Source organism: Macaca thibetana, chromosome 6 (genome assembly GCF_024542745.1).
Source record: "Macaca thibetana thibetana isolate TM-01 chromosome 6, ASM2454274v1, whole genome shotgun sequence".
NCBI lineage: Eukaryota > Metazoa > Chordata > Mammalia > Primates > Cercopithecidae > Macaca > Macaca thibetana.
Window position 1 is genome coordinate 128,254,632 of NC_065583.1, and position 16,137 is coordinate 128,270,768.

The window sequence follows — 16,137 nt, forward strand, 5'->3', positions numbered from 1 at the left end:
TCCAAGATATAAACATCTATATAAATGGAATCCATAGACAACACAGAAGTTTAATTTAATTTGTAAAAATGCCTCTTACATTTTACATATATATGCTGTAGTATTTTCTATTAATTTCTTTCCAACAGTCATCTGGAGACAGACAGTGATCAGTTATCTTTTGTCTGTAAAGCAATGTCTTTAATCAACTAATTTTTTTTGAGCAAATTTCCTTCCCCATGTTGAAAAACTTTTTAAAACATTTCTAGATATTTTGTTAAACTCCCATTTTATTGTTCTTTGATAAGGAGTCATGTCATGAATGTCCATGCTTCTAGTTCACTTTGATATCTGGGAAGAAACTCAATATATCTGACTCTGTAGACCCGTCAAAACAAAACATTGAAGTGAAATGGATTTTTTAATCAGATTACTTAGATAATTTGATAGTAAAATAATTGAATTCCAGGAAAGATTAAAAAAATATGAATATGAATTGTCTCCTATATTTCCAAACCTGTTCCTCCTGTACATGTCAAAAATGCAAGCATATCAAATAGATGCTCACATTCACATGAAACATACACACACACACACACACACACACAGAATGACAAAAGGTCATATCCTGGAAATACAAAAAAATAGCATTTTACGGCTGATTAATCCTAAATTTAGATGATTTGTATGGGCTTTGAATTTGAACTGCAGTATAACAATGTAGTGCAAAATACATGTTGGATTCAATTTGGTAATTCCTTGTCTTGCTAATTAGCAGTAAGATTTAAAATTCCTTTTTAAAAATCGGGCTTTGTAAATGCCTAAGCCTCAATTGTATATGCAAATTCCACACATTTTTATACTGTTTGGAATAACTGCATATGCAAACAGGTAATTTGACAGTTAATGATTCATTTCCACGTGCAAACCCACAATTTAAACATACAGATGCCAATTGGTGCATGTAAATAATATTCCATGTGGACCCTATTTGCCAGGTTTCTTTTTTCTCTTCCTAAAGAAAACGACCCTTTAAATAGTTTTCCTTTTTTCACTTTCAGTACAGAAAATGTATTCATATTTAGGAAGAAAAAATATTTTAAAATTTTAAATATGTTTGAAAAAATACTCATTTTTGCCTATTTGATATTCACGAAAGCAAAGTTGAGTCATTTGGCCCCAAATTTATAGGATATACTGTATATATTCACGCAATGCCTCTATATGTTTGATTAGAAATATAAAATCATGACACAGCTGACTTTGTGTTTATCATCTTAACACTTTTCAACCTGAAATAACATAAAAGCTTTTTTCTTCAAAAGCCCAATATTTAAAGGGTGTTGATTTATGTAAATCAATAATTTATCAACTTGCTGTCTTTCTTTGCTGCTAGCCAGATGCTTCTCGCTTTGCTCGGCCAGACAATGTCAGCTGCAACACATGATGGCCTCTGCTTCATGTAGAAATAAGAGCATAAATATTTTAAAAATCCTGCTACAGGAAGTAAGGAGGGTTGGGGTGGGGGTGAGAGATTTTACTGGTTTACTGTGAGAGTGGAACAAGTCTACATATTTTATGGGTTGGTTTTATCAGAAGTGGAGGCAGGGACGTCTCTTAGCCTGATTTTTATCTCCTAACAAGGCTGACAGACCAAAGTCTTTTCAGAGCAATTTGTTGAAGACATCTGGTGAAGCTTTCTAGGGGATGAACACACTGCAGAGTGTTCCTCTGGTATCAGTTGGCATGGCAACCAGTAAAAGACTATTCAACATCAGTAGGTTTCAAAAAGGTTGAGGCCTAGTTGAAAATCCATTTGGGCTCCTACCTGCAAAATTCTTTTGAAAATGCACTAAATCTTTTCTTAGGGCTCTAGGGACTGAACCAATATGTACAACTGTGGCACCTTCAATCTTAAATAATTTTCAAAACATGGGATTAATGATTCCAGTCACTGGAGGTATTACAGAAGATAGGGAATTACTGGCACTGTGTTGGAGAGGATATTAGTAGAAACACGGTTGTTGTTTCTCTTTGTGTCTTATCATACAGGAAACAAAGTGTTACTTTCAAATTTCTATAAATTTTAAGTTAATAGGAACAAATGAGTGAAAGAAAATCTTTACAGGCATTTAAAAAATATATGTATTTGTCCCAAAGAACTAAATATGATTTTCAATGCTGAAAGTAAATAATTTATTTTAAAATATTTGTGTTACTATAAAGAGTCTTTTCTAAAGATTGCTACTATTCTATGCTAGAATATTCTAGTTCCAGGACATTTTTTATAATGTTATTATCTGTTTAAGCACTATGTTTTGCTATCAATTAAGTTATAACTCTTTGAAAGATAAACACTAAAAGGGCACTATAAATTGTGACATGAACACAATTTTTATAAGCTATAAAGTTATAATATAACTTTAACTAAAATGAAAAGTTCCTCTGATATTTCATGCAAATAGATGTTGCATTGCATTGCTGATTTACAGCTAGGATCCTAAAATGAAAAGACAAAAGGAGGAAATAACTTTCTAAAAACATATTCTAAAAATTTGTAACTTGAGAAAAATATATAACAGCACATGACATCTTTGCCCTGATCATGAGTTAGGATATAAATATTTCATTATAGCAAAATATTCCATTCAACAGACGGTAGTCATCAAACTTAATTTTAGGTTAAAAATTTGCTTAAAATTTAAATGATGATGTTATTCTTGAGTGATTTCACTGGCTCATGAAACTTGTGTAATGGAGTCCAGCAATTACATCATCAGCATCCCCACAATATTTAGAGCCAATTTGTATCAGTATCATACTCCACTAGTGCTGTTATCCCCCTCACCTCAGAGGCACGTGAGAGTGAATGAGATGGCACAGGATGTCTGTGAGCTGCTTCAAATCATGCCACGAGGCATATCCAAACAGGAATTTATTTGTATTATGGATGAGTAACTTTTGTTATACTTTATTACGTTCTATTGCCTCAGAGGCCATAACAATATTAGCAAGTGATGATTCAGCCTACTACAGGGGCCAGGAAGGCAAATGATTTGGGTGCTTTTCCTGGTCCTAACACTGATCTGAACAATGGGGAGGGAGGCCTTCCCTTCTTGCAGCCTCTTAAATTCTTTCTCAGGAGAATGAGGACAGAAGGCAGCCCGTGCTGTTCCCACAGAATTGTGGTAAAGAGGGTAATTTTGCATGATAGGGTTTTGAAAATTATAGAGTTTTGAATTATAAACCATTTTTGTTGCTGATAAAGTAAGGAATGAATTGAATTAAAAATATTCAACATAATCAAATAATAACATTAAATTTTGAAGACATTTAGAAATTCAGTATTTTCGTAGCTTCCCAGGAAGCACTAAACAGGAACTTTTCTTCTTGGGTCTGGAAGTTGCAACTTGCTCTTGCTTTCTTTCATTCTCTCATTTCCCTGAAAATGGACCTGGGACTACTGGCTGTTTTTCTATGACCATGAAGCAGCTAGAAAGGAAGACCTCTTTGCTCACTCTCCAAGTTACATGAATGTGAAGCTCCTTCTTTTACAGCATACTAGGGCACAATGCTAATATACTGCTTAATAACTGCAACAATTTATAAAGCATTTATGAAATGCCAGGCACTATGTCAGGAGCTCAACACATATTATTTCATTTATTCATCGTGACATCCCCAAGATATATTATTATGCCTTTTTTACAGATGAAAAAACTGAGACTGAGACAGGTTAAGCAGACTCATTATGAAAAGCCTTACATCTAGTTCTCTCTTTCCCCAAAGGTGCACGTATTTGGACAAATCAGAAAGACTAGAGAAAGGATTTTTTTTTTTTCACACTTACTCAAATTAAAAAGTAAATACATCTATGGATAAGTGAATAATTTACAGGTGAAAGTCGTAAGAAGGAATCTATTCTGACTTACTGCTCTTCTGACTACCTACACAAAGCAAGTCTTAAAAGCTCCCAGAATTTTAGACTCCTCTTCAGGCATTTATAGATGATGGGTCATTGCTGCTAGAAAGAGTACAAAACTCTCCAATCAGTCTTACATGGCTATGTGAAGATCAGTCTGCCCCTTCACCTTTCACAGTGAGTATTCAAAGCAACAAATACTGACAATAAATGACAGACAAAGCTTCTATTCCCCTGTTCTGTTCCGTTTCTCATTTGTCAGCCCTTGGTAAATGCCACATCCCCCAACCCTAGAAGACGTATTTGTGTCTAAACTTTTGACACAGGACCTTCAGGTCAGTGGATTGAAGGACAAAGAATGGGAAGAAATAGACAATCAGTATGACTAAGAACTTAATGTAAATGGACAAAAATTAATTTTTAATTACAACATTTGTTGAATGCATGGCCCCAGGTAATTGACAGTTGAGCTTTGTGTCTTGTTAAACTTGTTTCAGTCCTTGCTACAAGGATTGAGCCTTTCACCAAAATAGAAAAGTTCCATAAGCCAAGAGACTTCAGCTAAACATTTTTAAAAATTAATTTCCAGAATGCTGCAAAACCACAGGTGTAGTTCACTAGTGAACATTTGGGTGGGAGAGAAATGTATTACACAGCCTAATATATACTAAGTCACATGCTGAGACATAAGATGTGTTGTTCCATCATGGCTTCAACCACCATATGCACAGAATCACTCAGTACTCCAAACCAGAGCTGAAAATGTATCTTGCAACCAAACATGCTGCACTCCTCCCAGCATAGTCTCATTCTGGAAAATAACATGATCTACTTCAATATTTAGCAATTTACTACCCATAAGATGAATACAGCCCATTTAACTAAAAAATGGAGGGGAGAAAACAGTATCAGCATGCATCAAAAGCACACCAATAGATCAATAGATCAACTATAAAAAGGTAGAATATTGTATTATAATAGTTTCAACGGGAATCAGGTATCCACGCGAAGCTAATTGATGACAAGGGTCACATAACAATATGGCAATTTCCTAGGTTGCCATGTGAATAGGTATGGGCACATAATCACATGGATGCCCACCAGATACGTGAAAATATGGAGACAGCATGTATAGTGCTTATGATGTGCATAATGACAGCACATAAGCTTTGGGGGTCTTGAACTTTATCCTGGAGACGTCTTCGTCTGACATAGAGATTCAAGAATGGGTAACTTTTACCCAGGGAAGTGGGAAGCACAACCAAGAGGGGCCAGTGTTTCACAAACATGAAAGATGACATGGTAGTGAGACAGTTTGCTCTTGTGGGAACAAAACCGTTTTATTGTGAATTTGATGAGATTTTATCATTTCTGAAACAGGCAAAGGTATGTGCTAAAGTACATATTCAAAGAAATATTCTTAGATAATTCTTCATATTGGATTTAATGGAACTATAATAATGAACTCAAGTGGTTGATCTGCAATGAAAATAGAATTGCAGGATAAAGCTTTACAAAGAGAAGCAGTATGCGATGGAAAAAAGAGCAAACACTCGGCTTGCACTATAGCACGCACTATAGCACCCACTATACTAAGAACTAGCTGTGAGATTCTGGGCAACTCAGTTGATGGTCCTAAGACTTAGTTTCCCTATTTATAGAAGTATCTCCCAGATCCTACCCATCTCTTTCAATTTGTACATCATTGGTGGTGGTGTTGATGTTTTTATTGAATGGAGCTCTTTTGCACAAAATCGGGGCAATGCTCCATTTGCTTTTCAATTAATTATTTCTCATCTAAATAAATAATCATCATTTTAAATCAGATTATTTCTAACTTTGAAATAACTCTAATGAAGTAATTTCCTGCTTTAGTGACATTTTTATCTATATTTATAAAAGAAGCTGGGCACCTGAGAATAACTCATTTTCTTATTCCTTAAGTTCAAAATTTGATATATTTGACATATTTGTTCCCAAATATACACGGATTAATTTCCTCTGCCAGTGAAATTACACATACACACACACTAATTGATTAGAAACCTCAGTGTTTCTGTCATTAAAATTAGGGAAGACCATAGTGGCCAGAATTTGAAGTTAGATCGTGGATGGACATGAAAATCTAACATCAGGCCAGGTGCGGTGGCTCATCTGTAATCCCAGCACTCTGGGAGGCCGAGGCAGGTGGATCATCTGAGGTCAGGAGTTCGAGACTAGCTTGGCCAACATGATGAAACCCCCATCTCTACTAAATATACAAAAAATATATATATATATTAGCCGGGCCTGGCACATGCCTATAGTCCCAGCTACTTGGGAGGTTGAGACAGGAGAATCGCTTGAACGTGGGAGGCATAGGTTGCAGTCAGCTGAGATCATACCACTGCACTCCAGCCCCAGTGACAGAGCAAGATTCTGTCTCAAAAAAAAAAAAAAAAAAAAAAGGAAAAAGGAAAAAAATCTAACATCAAAGAATACATCAGTTTCACACTATTATAAACTAGGAACCACTGTTAACCTGTTTAGAAATTCATTAAAACTGGAGACCCAGAATTTTGCCACTATATTGAATGTCTTAAATTTCAGTTAATAATATCAAGATTGGGTTTCAAAATATAGTTCTTCGGTTCGTTGCTAATTTATCATTTGAGTTTGATTCTTTATATAGTCATATTTAAACCCAAAGAACACCTAAGAAAAAATTCACAAGCTTTTACCTGCTTCAACCAACAAACATTTATTAAGTACCAATTATATTATCATTGTTCCAACTGCTGGGGATATAAAATAAATAAAGTTATGGAGTCTTCTCCTCCCAGAGGTAATACACAGGGCTGTATAGAGGAGGGGCAACTACTGACTGCCTCCCATCCACTGCAGCACAATGTCCCGAGTGCTAAGAGAGCATGAAATAGGAAGTGATCTGTTCTGTCTGGGAGGTCAGGGAAAGGTTACACAGAGGAAATGATATTTGAGCTGCAATTTAAAGGATGGATGGGTCTTAGTTGGATAAAAAAGGGCCGGGGGAAGAGAATTCCAGGGAGAGGGAAAAGCGACCGACTTAAGAGCGTAAGCCTTTTTTGAAAGAAATATGAAATCATCTGAAGATTATTCTAGAGAATAAGTTTAGGAAGATAGTGACTTTATTGTTAAGAACATTGGATCCCACATATGGAATTTGAGATTTTATTCTCTAGAAAATGAGAAGAGTGGGTCAAAGGAGCTAGCCAGTCAACAATGGTCTTGAGTAATTCTAAAGAAGAAGATTTGAACTGAGAGTTCTTCCCTGCCCTTCAAATTTGAAGTCATCATCTGGAGAATAGGGATATAGGACGAGACTATGGGAAAAACACTAAAATAAACCTTCAGGATCAGGGCTAGTTTGCATTTATTCCTTTTTTGTTTGTTTGTTTTGAGATGGAGTTTCACTCTTATTTCCCAGGCTGGAGAGCAATGACGCAATCTCGGCTCACTGCAACCTCCACCTCCCGGGTTCAAGTGATTCTCCTGCCTCAGCCTCTCATGTAGCTGGGATTACAGGCATGCACCACCACACCCAGCTAATTTTGTATTTTTAGTAGAGACAGGATTTCTCCCTGTTGGTCTCAAACTCCTGACCTCGAGTGATCTGCCCACCTCGGCCTCCCAAAGTTCTGGGATTACAGGCATGAGCACTGTGCTCGGCCTACTACTCTTTTATTCCATAGATGTTTACTGAACATTGTACTGTTTATTTGGGAAAAACAAGACTTAAAAATTGTTGTGCCTCCACCCTTAAAGAAATATCCCAATAGTGAGGAAGAAGGTAGAGTAGAGGCAGCATCTGCCAAGGCAGTACAGGATATTATGGGAAGTATATCTGCCTTTGGCTCACTGGAGAAGTATTTCTCAGAAAAGACAATCAGGGAACTAAATCTGAATTGATGAGAAAAAAAGCACTTAAAATCTGTGTGGTCCTGAGCCACATTTAATTTCTCTGGGTCTCAATTTCCTCATTTGAAAAGAGTGAATGTTAGGTTAGATCAGTGGTTCTCAACCTTGGCTACACATTAGAATTACCTGGGGAGATTTTAAAACTACCAATACCTGGTACCTACTGCAAACCAGTATGAAATCAGTGTCTTTGGGGGTGGACCAGGCTTTGGTAGTTATTTAGGTCTCCCCAGGTGATTCTCATGTGCAGCCAGAATTGAAGATCGCTGAATGAGATGATCGCTGAGGTCATTCTCATTTGTGAAATAAGATGTTCAAGACTAGCTTAAGTAGAAACGACAGAACGCGGATAATCTGTTCAACAATGTCTTCCACATTGTTAGCACTTCCCATTCCTGTACCTCAATTCTATGGCTCTCATGCTCCTCAGGAAGCACCACAAAGAAATTTACTTATGCCCTGGAAATGCCCAGTACTAAAGTATTTTTTCTCATCTTCAATCCAAAATATGCCTGTCTCACAACCAATTCTCTCAGAGAGTGGTCTCTGCTGAGTTTTCTTTTTTGATTATTTTTTAACAAGTCTTTCCTAATTTGCCTTTTACCATTTCCTGCCTTGATAATGTTTAATTTTAGGCAAACAGCTCTCTTACTTGGTCTTCTAATTGCCCCTTCCTATCTCTGAGCTTTCTTGCTTGTAAAATTATGCATGCACTTAGTCCCCTTCTAACATCTTAACCTGTATCTAAATATTATCCAATTTTTCCAAACCCAGTTCACCTCTTACTGTTTTTCCAAAATCTATCGATTTCACTTTCCTAAATTTATGTCACTATTCTCCAAGCTATAATTAATATCTGTATAACTCATTTATTTTATAATAAATGATTCTCTTCTATGTATAATTTTTTATTCTTGTGGGTAACACATATGTATTACTTGAATAGTCTTTCTGTGATTACTTTGCTTGGGCAGAACTAAAAATAGGAAGAAAAATTAAACAACAAAATAAACAAAAAAATAGGAAATGTAATTTAAAAGGTAGAGTGGATACAAGAATTTTTAAGTTGCAAGGAGCTATGGAAATGTAATTGATTTACTTCTTCCTTCCTTCATTCATTCATTCGTTATATATTTGTAAACGCCTTAGCATGTGCTGGTCCTATTTTAGATGCTATAGATTTGGAGTGAAATCCCTGGGAACATGAATTTTTGCATTCTATCGGAGAGACCAAACACTACGTAACTAAATAAAATATGCCATGTCATAATAAACAACGTAAACCAAGAAAATGAACCAATGAAGCTGAGTGAGGTCCTAGATAAGGATGAAAGGAAGTTGCCTTCTCAGGGAGGGTAGACCGACATGTTTTCTTTGAGTCATGTGGATATCCTGATTGATTTGTTGCAATATTTGGATAGGCTTAGACTAGTTCATGTAGCCAGTTTTCCCATTCTGAGAAATAGTAAGAATATCTCATTCTTTTTCAGAGAAAAGCTAAATTGTCTTATGATTACAGCAGAGTACCAAGAAATCAGGGTAAGTATTGTACTGGCCTTCAAACAGAACATTACCATTCCTTATCAGATATCTGTAGCTTTCCCCAACCTGTGCAGAGAACAAATGCTTTTACATTTGATTAGTATTGTGTTATGGGTATTAAATTTAGTTTTGAAAGATAAGTAGATTTAATGGCTTGAAATTTCTAGTGGTTTTTGTACACACACAAATATATACCTTGAATTTATTAGCATTGAAAAAAATTTCTTGGTGACAATCTCCCACAAATATTTTATAAAAATTACAAATAATTCATAAAGTTATTACGTAAAATAAAAATGTTATTCAAGTTGAATAAAACGTCATACAAAATGAAAACACCTTCTTGCAGGTGTAATAAAATAAAAATTCCACAATAAAACAGAGCCATTCAATTATTTGTTCTTATTTGTTGATGATATCCAGCGGTGTCAGACAGTATAATTGAGTTGAAAATGTAAAGTAAAAAGTTCTGTAAGTTCCTTCCACACACTGGAGCATAGTATGGTTTAAATTTGATGGAAAACCACAAACCAGTTCTCATAAAATCAAACCTGGTTCACCATTTCTGCTGCTGACAGGAAATGTCATTGCTAGGAAATAAGGCAGTTAGCTGCCATCTCCAAAGTATCAGCACCTCAGAGACAGACGAGGAGAAGGGGCTCATGTGTAAACAAAAGTGACCTGTGCCCTGGATGAATATGTGTGACTTCCCGGAGCTTGTTTGTGTCATTTTTGGCTAGAAGGGAATTGAAAGACTCTTAGGGGAAAGTATTCTGCTCCTAAAGACTGTGTAACAGATTATTAGAAAATAAGCAGTAATAGGGGAAAAAATTATAAGGGAAGGAAAAACAGTTAAGGGGGTATGCTGTTTGAGTTCTGGGGTGATAGTTTTCAAATTTATGGGCAGTTAAAGAGTAGCCATGAGACATTTTTATACAGTTTGCGATATTGAAGTACCTTTAAAAAAAAGTGTGTATGATATGCAAATAAACATGTACATACTATATGTGAAACACTTAAAAGTATTCTAGTCAGAAACAATTGGGGTATATTTTGTGAGAAGAAATATTGTAATTTTCCTTCCTCTGTGCGTGTGTATGTGTGAGGAATACGTGCTATGTGAATTGAAGTAATTCACATAATATACAGCTATAAACACTATAAAGTATTAGAAATGTAGGTTGGAAAATCTCAGGTATTTGTGTATGTTCAGTCCGTATTAGAGCACATATCTGTGATCAATTTATATTTCATACATCTTACCCAGGGATTTGTACTTTGGCAAAAAGGGTTACAGAGTCCATTAGCTGATCTGAATTTATGACAATAAATCCCTTGATGTTTGGCTATGACAGGAATTACTCTCCTCTAATGAGTAATAAATGTGGATAAGTCATGTGTCCCATTGGATTACTTGGCTAAAATCACATTTAGAAGATGGCTAATTGTCTAAAATTTATCCAAATTCAATACAAATTTTATTGCCACTAATTGCCTTTGCAGGTTTTGGAACATCAAGCATATTTAAATGTATTTGTCATAGCACTACTGTGCATATGTAATACATGAATAGCCTAGTCACTGCTATCCAGTTTAAGCTTTTCAGCTATTTTGGTAATTTAACTTTAGATAATTATGACTTGAAATATAATTTTCCATTTCTGGAACCATGACATATTGTATTTTTAAATTAAATGTTTTTGTCATGAGTAATCTACTACTGTTTTGAAGTTTTCATGTGATTTAATTGTAGTATCAGTGTTGCCAATAAGTATGAACATACTGTAGCACCTGTTAGTACCATCGCAGATTCAGTCACATTGCCATCTTGAGTCAACTAAACTAATTCACCCAGTGCCTGCATGCTAAACAATTGCTTCCAAAACTTTTGTATATCTTAAACATAATCCTTTATTTGAAACTTCACATAAGGAGATGTTAACTAAACAAGTTTAAAAATCATAGAAAAACTATAAATATTTAGAAAAATAAATGAGATAGCATAACTATGTAAGAAAACATATTCTTTAACAAGATTTCTGAGGAAATTTTAGAGTTTTTTTTTCAGTATTAAACAAGCTTATAAATTAATATAATAATAGTTATTCAAAGGGTTTTGGGGTGAGATGATTTTACGCTGACATATTTTCCACAGTGGAAAAGCCCCAGGTAGAATTGTTTAGATTGAAAGAAGAAAAAAAGAGAATAAAATGAGATGAGTACTTCTTCTCTTCTAGCTAGTTCGAAATGTAATGCTTTTAACATAAAAAGAGATAAATGTTTGAAATGATGGCTGTCCTAATTACCCTAATTTATTATATACTGTATACATGTATCAAAATATCACACTACCCCCAAATATGTACCACTATTGTATATTTTTTAAATGAGATGGATAAATATATGTTTTCTTAACTAAAAATTCAAAGAGATAGCAATTATAACTCAAATGACAGTATGATCACATATTCCTACTCCAAAAACATAGGAATAATGGACAGAATATAAAATTATTTAATATGTAGATAGGTTATAATATTACTATAAAGGGAAATCTCTGTGCACCAGAAATGGAGAGGGAATTCATGGAATAAATGAGAACTGTAGCTTCTTTGTTAATTGGAGCCAGTGCTTGAAACAAGTCATCTCAGTTCTCGTCCCAAAGCCTATATGAAGATGAGACTAAAAATACATTTGATATGCTGATGGTCAGAACTGCAGACCCCACACCTATAGCCTATGGCCTCAGTCTGTTTGTTCATAGATCAACCCAGAATACCTCCTACTAAGCCTGGGGAAGAGGTAGTATCACCTAAAGGAAATGAAAATTCATGCCAGGCTCTCCCGGGTGTGGAGCCTGATCTGCACAGGTGATAGGCGTAAGGTCTAGATGACTTTAAAACCTTGTACATGAGGAATCATTTGGAGAAATCTCCCTGGGAAAGTGAAATTACCAAAATGAATTACCACATAAGGAAATCCATTAGCACAAAAGAGACAGTATAGACCCAACAATCTTAATAAGTTTATATCAAAAAAAAAGAAACAATTTGTAAATGACTTTAATATCGAATGTTTAAAATGTCTAAGATATAATAGAGGGAATAGCCCCCATGAAATAAGAGTTTTTTCCCATTAAAATATTTTAAAATGCTTTTAACATAAGCCACTAAGATTGAAAATATATTATATAAAATATATAATCCTCTATGAAAAATGACCTACTCAAAATATATAAATTAAAAGTATAATTCAAATATCAAAAATGAATAGATGAGCTTAAAGTCACCAGAAAGCAACTAAAGAACTAGTGATTGAATTAAAAGACAGAACATAGAAAACATGCAATAATGTATTACAAGGAGATGGAAAATCTGAAAAATTAGGATATATGTAAGATTAATTAAGAAACTCCATTTTACATCTAATATTCCTGAATAATAAAATGGGGATAAAGTTGAATAGACAACATTCAACGGGTTTATGGCTAAGAATTGTCCTTATTGAAATATTAGTTTTATTTAGAAGGCCCAGAGATAGAATAATAATGTTTAATCCACATCTGGACACATATAACAAAATTGCAAGACATCAGAGATAAAATAAATCCTAAAGCCACAAGAAAGGAAAGTTAGATTGCTTACAAAGAATGGTAGAAAACCAACAGCCAACTTGTCATCAGCAACTAGAATACCAGAATACAGTAGAGTGATAGCTGTCAAATGTTATGGGAACATAAAACCCATGAACTGAGAATTATAGTTCAGCCAAATCATGATTTGATAATCAAGAGAGGTAATGCAGCGGATAGTATTTTCTGAATACTGTAGTGGGTTAAGTTTTCTGAATATTCTTTTTCCTATATGAACACGAAGTGAGGAAAAAAATGAAAGTAGATAGAAATGTGAGGCAACAGGCAACAATGACAAAAAAGTATTAGTAAATTCAGACAATAAATCTAAATGAATATAAACCAAAATAACTAGGAAAATAAAACATACAAATTTAATAATAAATTAAAAAAATACATGATTGGCATTCAGAGGAAAGCTAAGGCATGCTATATTTATAAAACCAGTAGCTTCATCTCCTTCTTTATTTAACAAATATTTTCAAAGTTGGGGGTAATTCTAAAGTAATTCAAGCATAATGTGTATTATATTAATCTTTTCAAATAGCTTTTGAAGATTTAGTATTCTCTATATTTTGAGTGTTTTGATCTGTTTTGTTTCTTCACTTAGTTTAAATATTTCTTTTCTTTTTGAGTTTGTTCTATTACTGATCTTGATTTAAATAAGCTTACTTATCTTCATCTTTTTTATTTTCTCTAGAATATATTTAAATATTTTCAATACTATGTATTATTTCATTGCATGAATAGTTTTAGCCATTAGGAATACTGTTGCTAGGAATTGCTGCGTTATAAGATATGCACATATTTAGCTTTATTAGGTATTACTAGATATTTTTCTATAATAGCTATGCTAATTAACTTCCACCAGAAGGGTATAGAAGTTCTAATTGCTCCAGATTCTCACCAATACTTGGTATTGTCTTTTTTCCTTTCAGCAGCTGGTGTATCAGTAATGATCTTAGATTTAAATTGCTCTCTCTAATGACTTTATTTTTTTTTACCATTTACATATATGCTTTTGTGAATGACCTGAAAAATGCATTTGTCCATTTTTCCAACGGGTTGTCTGCTTTGTTTCTTGTTAATTGGTAGACATACTGTTTCTATTCAGGTCATAGGTACTTCAACATATAAATGTATTGCATACCTATTCTCCTATCTAGTGGCTTGCCTTTTTACTTCCTGATATTGCTTTTTGATGAACTGAAATTTTAAAACTGAACTAGCCCAATGTAGTCCAATTTAGCATTTTTAAAAATGTATGGATAATTGCTTTTTACATCTTAAGAAATATTTGCCTACCCCCAAGACCAAAAACTATTTTTTACTAACACTATTGTTTTACCATTCAATTTGAGATCTATAACCTGTTCAGTTTTTATTTTAGTGTATTGTATGAGTTAGAGGTATTATACATACACACACATGCACACATACATATTATACTTGTAGATATCCATTTAATCAACACAATTTATTGAAACGTTTACTCTTTTCCCTACTACAATCCAGTATCACTATTCTCATAAATCGGGAAACATATATGGATCTGTTTCTAGAATCTATCTGCTATATTGATCTATTTGTGTATCCTTGAAAGATGGTGCAAAAGTAATTGCAGTCTTGCCATTAAAAGGCCAATTACTTTTGCACTGACCTAATATCATCATACTGCTGTAGCTTTTTGTCTTTATAACTGGTAATATAAGTTCTGTATATTTGTTCATCTGCTTGGTCTTTTCCATTCCAGTGTGAATTTTTGAATCAGTTCACTTTGTACACACACACACACACGCAGAGCTGTGATTTTAAATAAAATGTTATTGAATTTATCAATTGACTAAAAACAATAGACAGATTTAAAATATAGCTTTATAATCCATGAACTTCATTTATTTATCTAAATCTTTTAAATAACTCTCAGTAGAATATTATGCAATTATTTAGTATAAAGGTCTTATATAGCTTCCATTAAATTTCCTTCTAGGCAAAAGACATAATCAACAGATTGAACAGGCAACCTGTAGATTTAGATAAAATTTTGGCAAACTATGCATCCAACAGGACACCAACATCCAGAATATACAAAGAAGTCAACTCAACAAAAACAACAAAATACAAAATTCCATTAAAAAGGTGGGCAGGCCGGGTGCGGTGGCTCAAGCCTGTAATCCCAGCACTTTGGGAGGCCGAGACGGGCGGATCACGAGGTCAGGAGATCGAGACCATCCTGGCGAACACGGTGAAACCCGGTCTCTACTTAAAAAAATACAAAAAACTAGCCAGGCGAGGTGGCGGGCGTCCGTAGTCCCAGCTACTCGGGAGGCTGAGGCAGGAGAATGGCGTCAACCCGGGAGGCGGAGCTTGCAGTGAGCTGAGATCCAGCCACTTGCACTCCAGCCTGGGCGACAGAGCGAGACTCCGTCTCAAAATAAATAAATAAATAAATAAAAGTAAAAAATAAAATAAATTTAAAAAGGTGGGCAAAGGACATGAATAGACATTTTTCAAAAGAGGCACACAAATGGCCGACAGGTATATGAAAAATGCTCAACACCACTAAGCATCAAAAAATGCAAATTAAAACCACAATGTGATATCATCTTATACCAGTTAGAATGGCTATTAGTACAAATACAAAACAAATAAGAATAGATGTTAGCAAGGATATGAAGCAAAGGGAACTAACTCTTACACACTGTTGACGAAAATGTAAATTAGTACAACCTTTATGGAAAACAGTACGGAGATTTCTCAAGGAATCAAAAATAGAACTACCATTTGATCCGACAGTCCCAATGCTGGGTATCTACTCAAAGAAAAATAAATCAATATATTAAAACTATACCTACACTCCTGTGTTTATCACAGCACTATTCACAAAAGCAAAGATACGGAATCAACCTAAGTTTCCATCAGTGGATTACTGGATAAGGAAAATATGGTGTATATATACACAGTGGAATACTATTCAGCCATTAAAAAAAATAAAATAGTGTCTTTTGAAGTAACATGGCTGGAGCTAGAGGTCACCATCTTAAGTGAAACAAGCCAGACACAAAAAGTCAAATATTACATGTTCTCACTCAGAAGTGGGTGCTAAAAAATACGTGGATATAGAGAG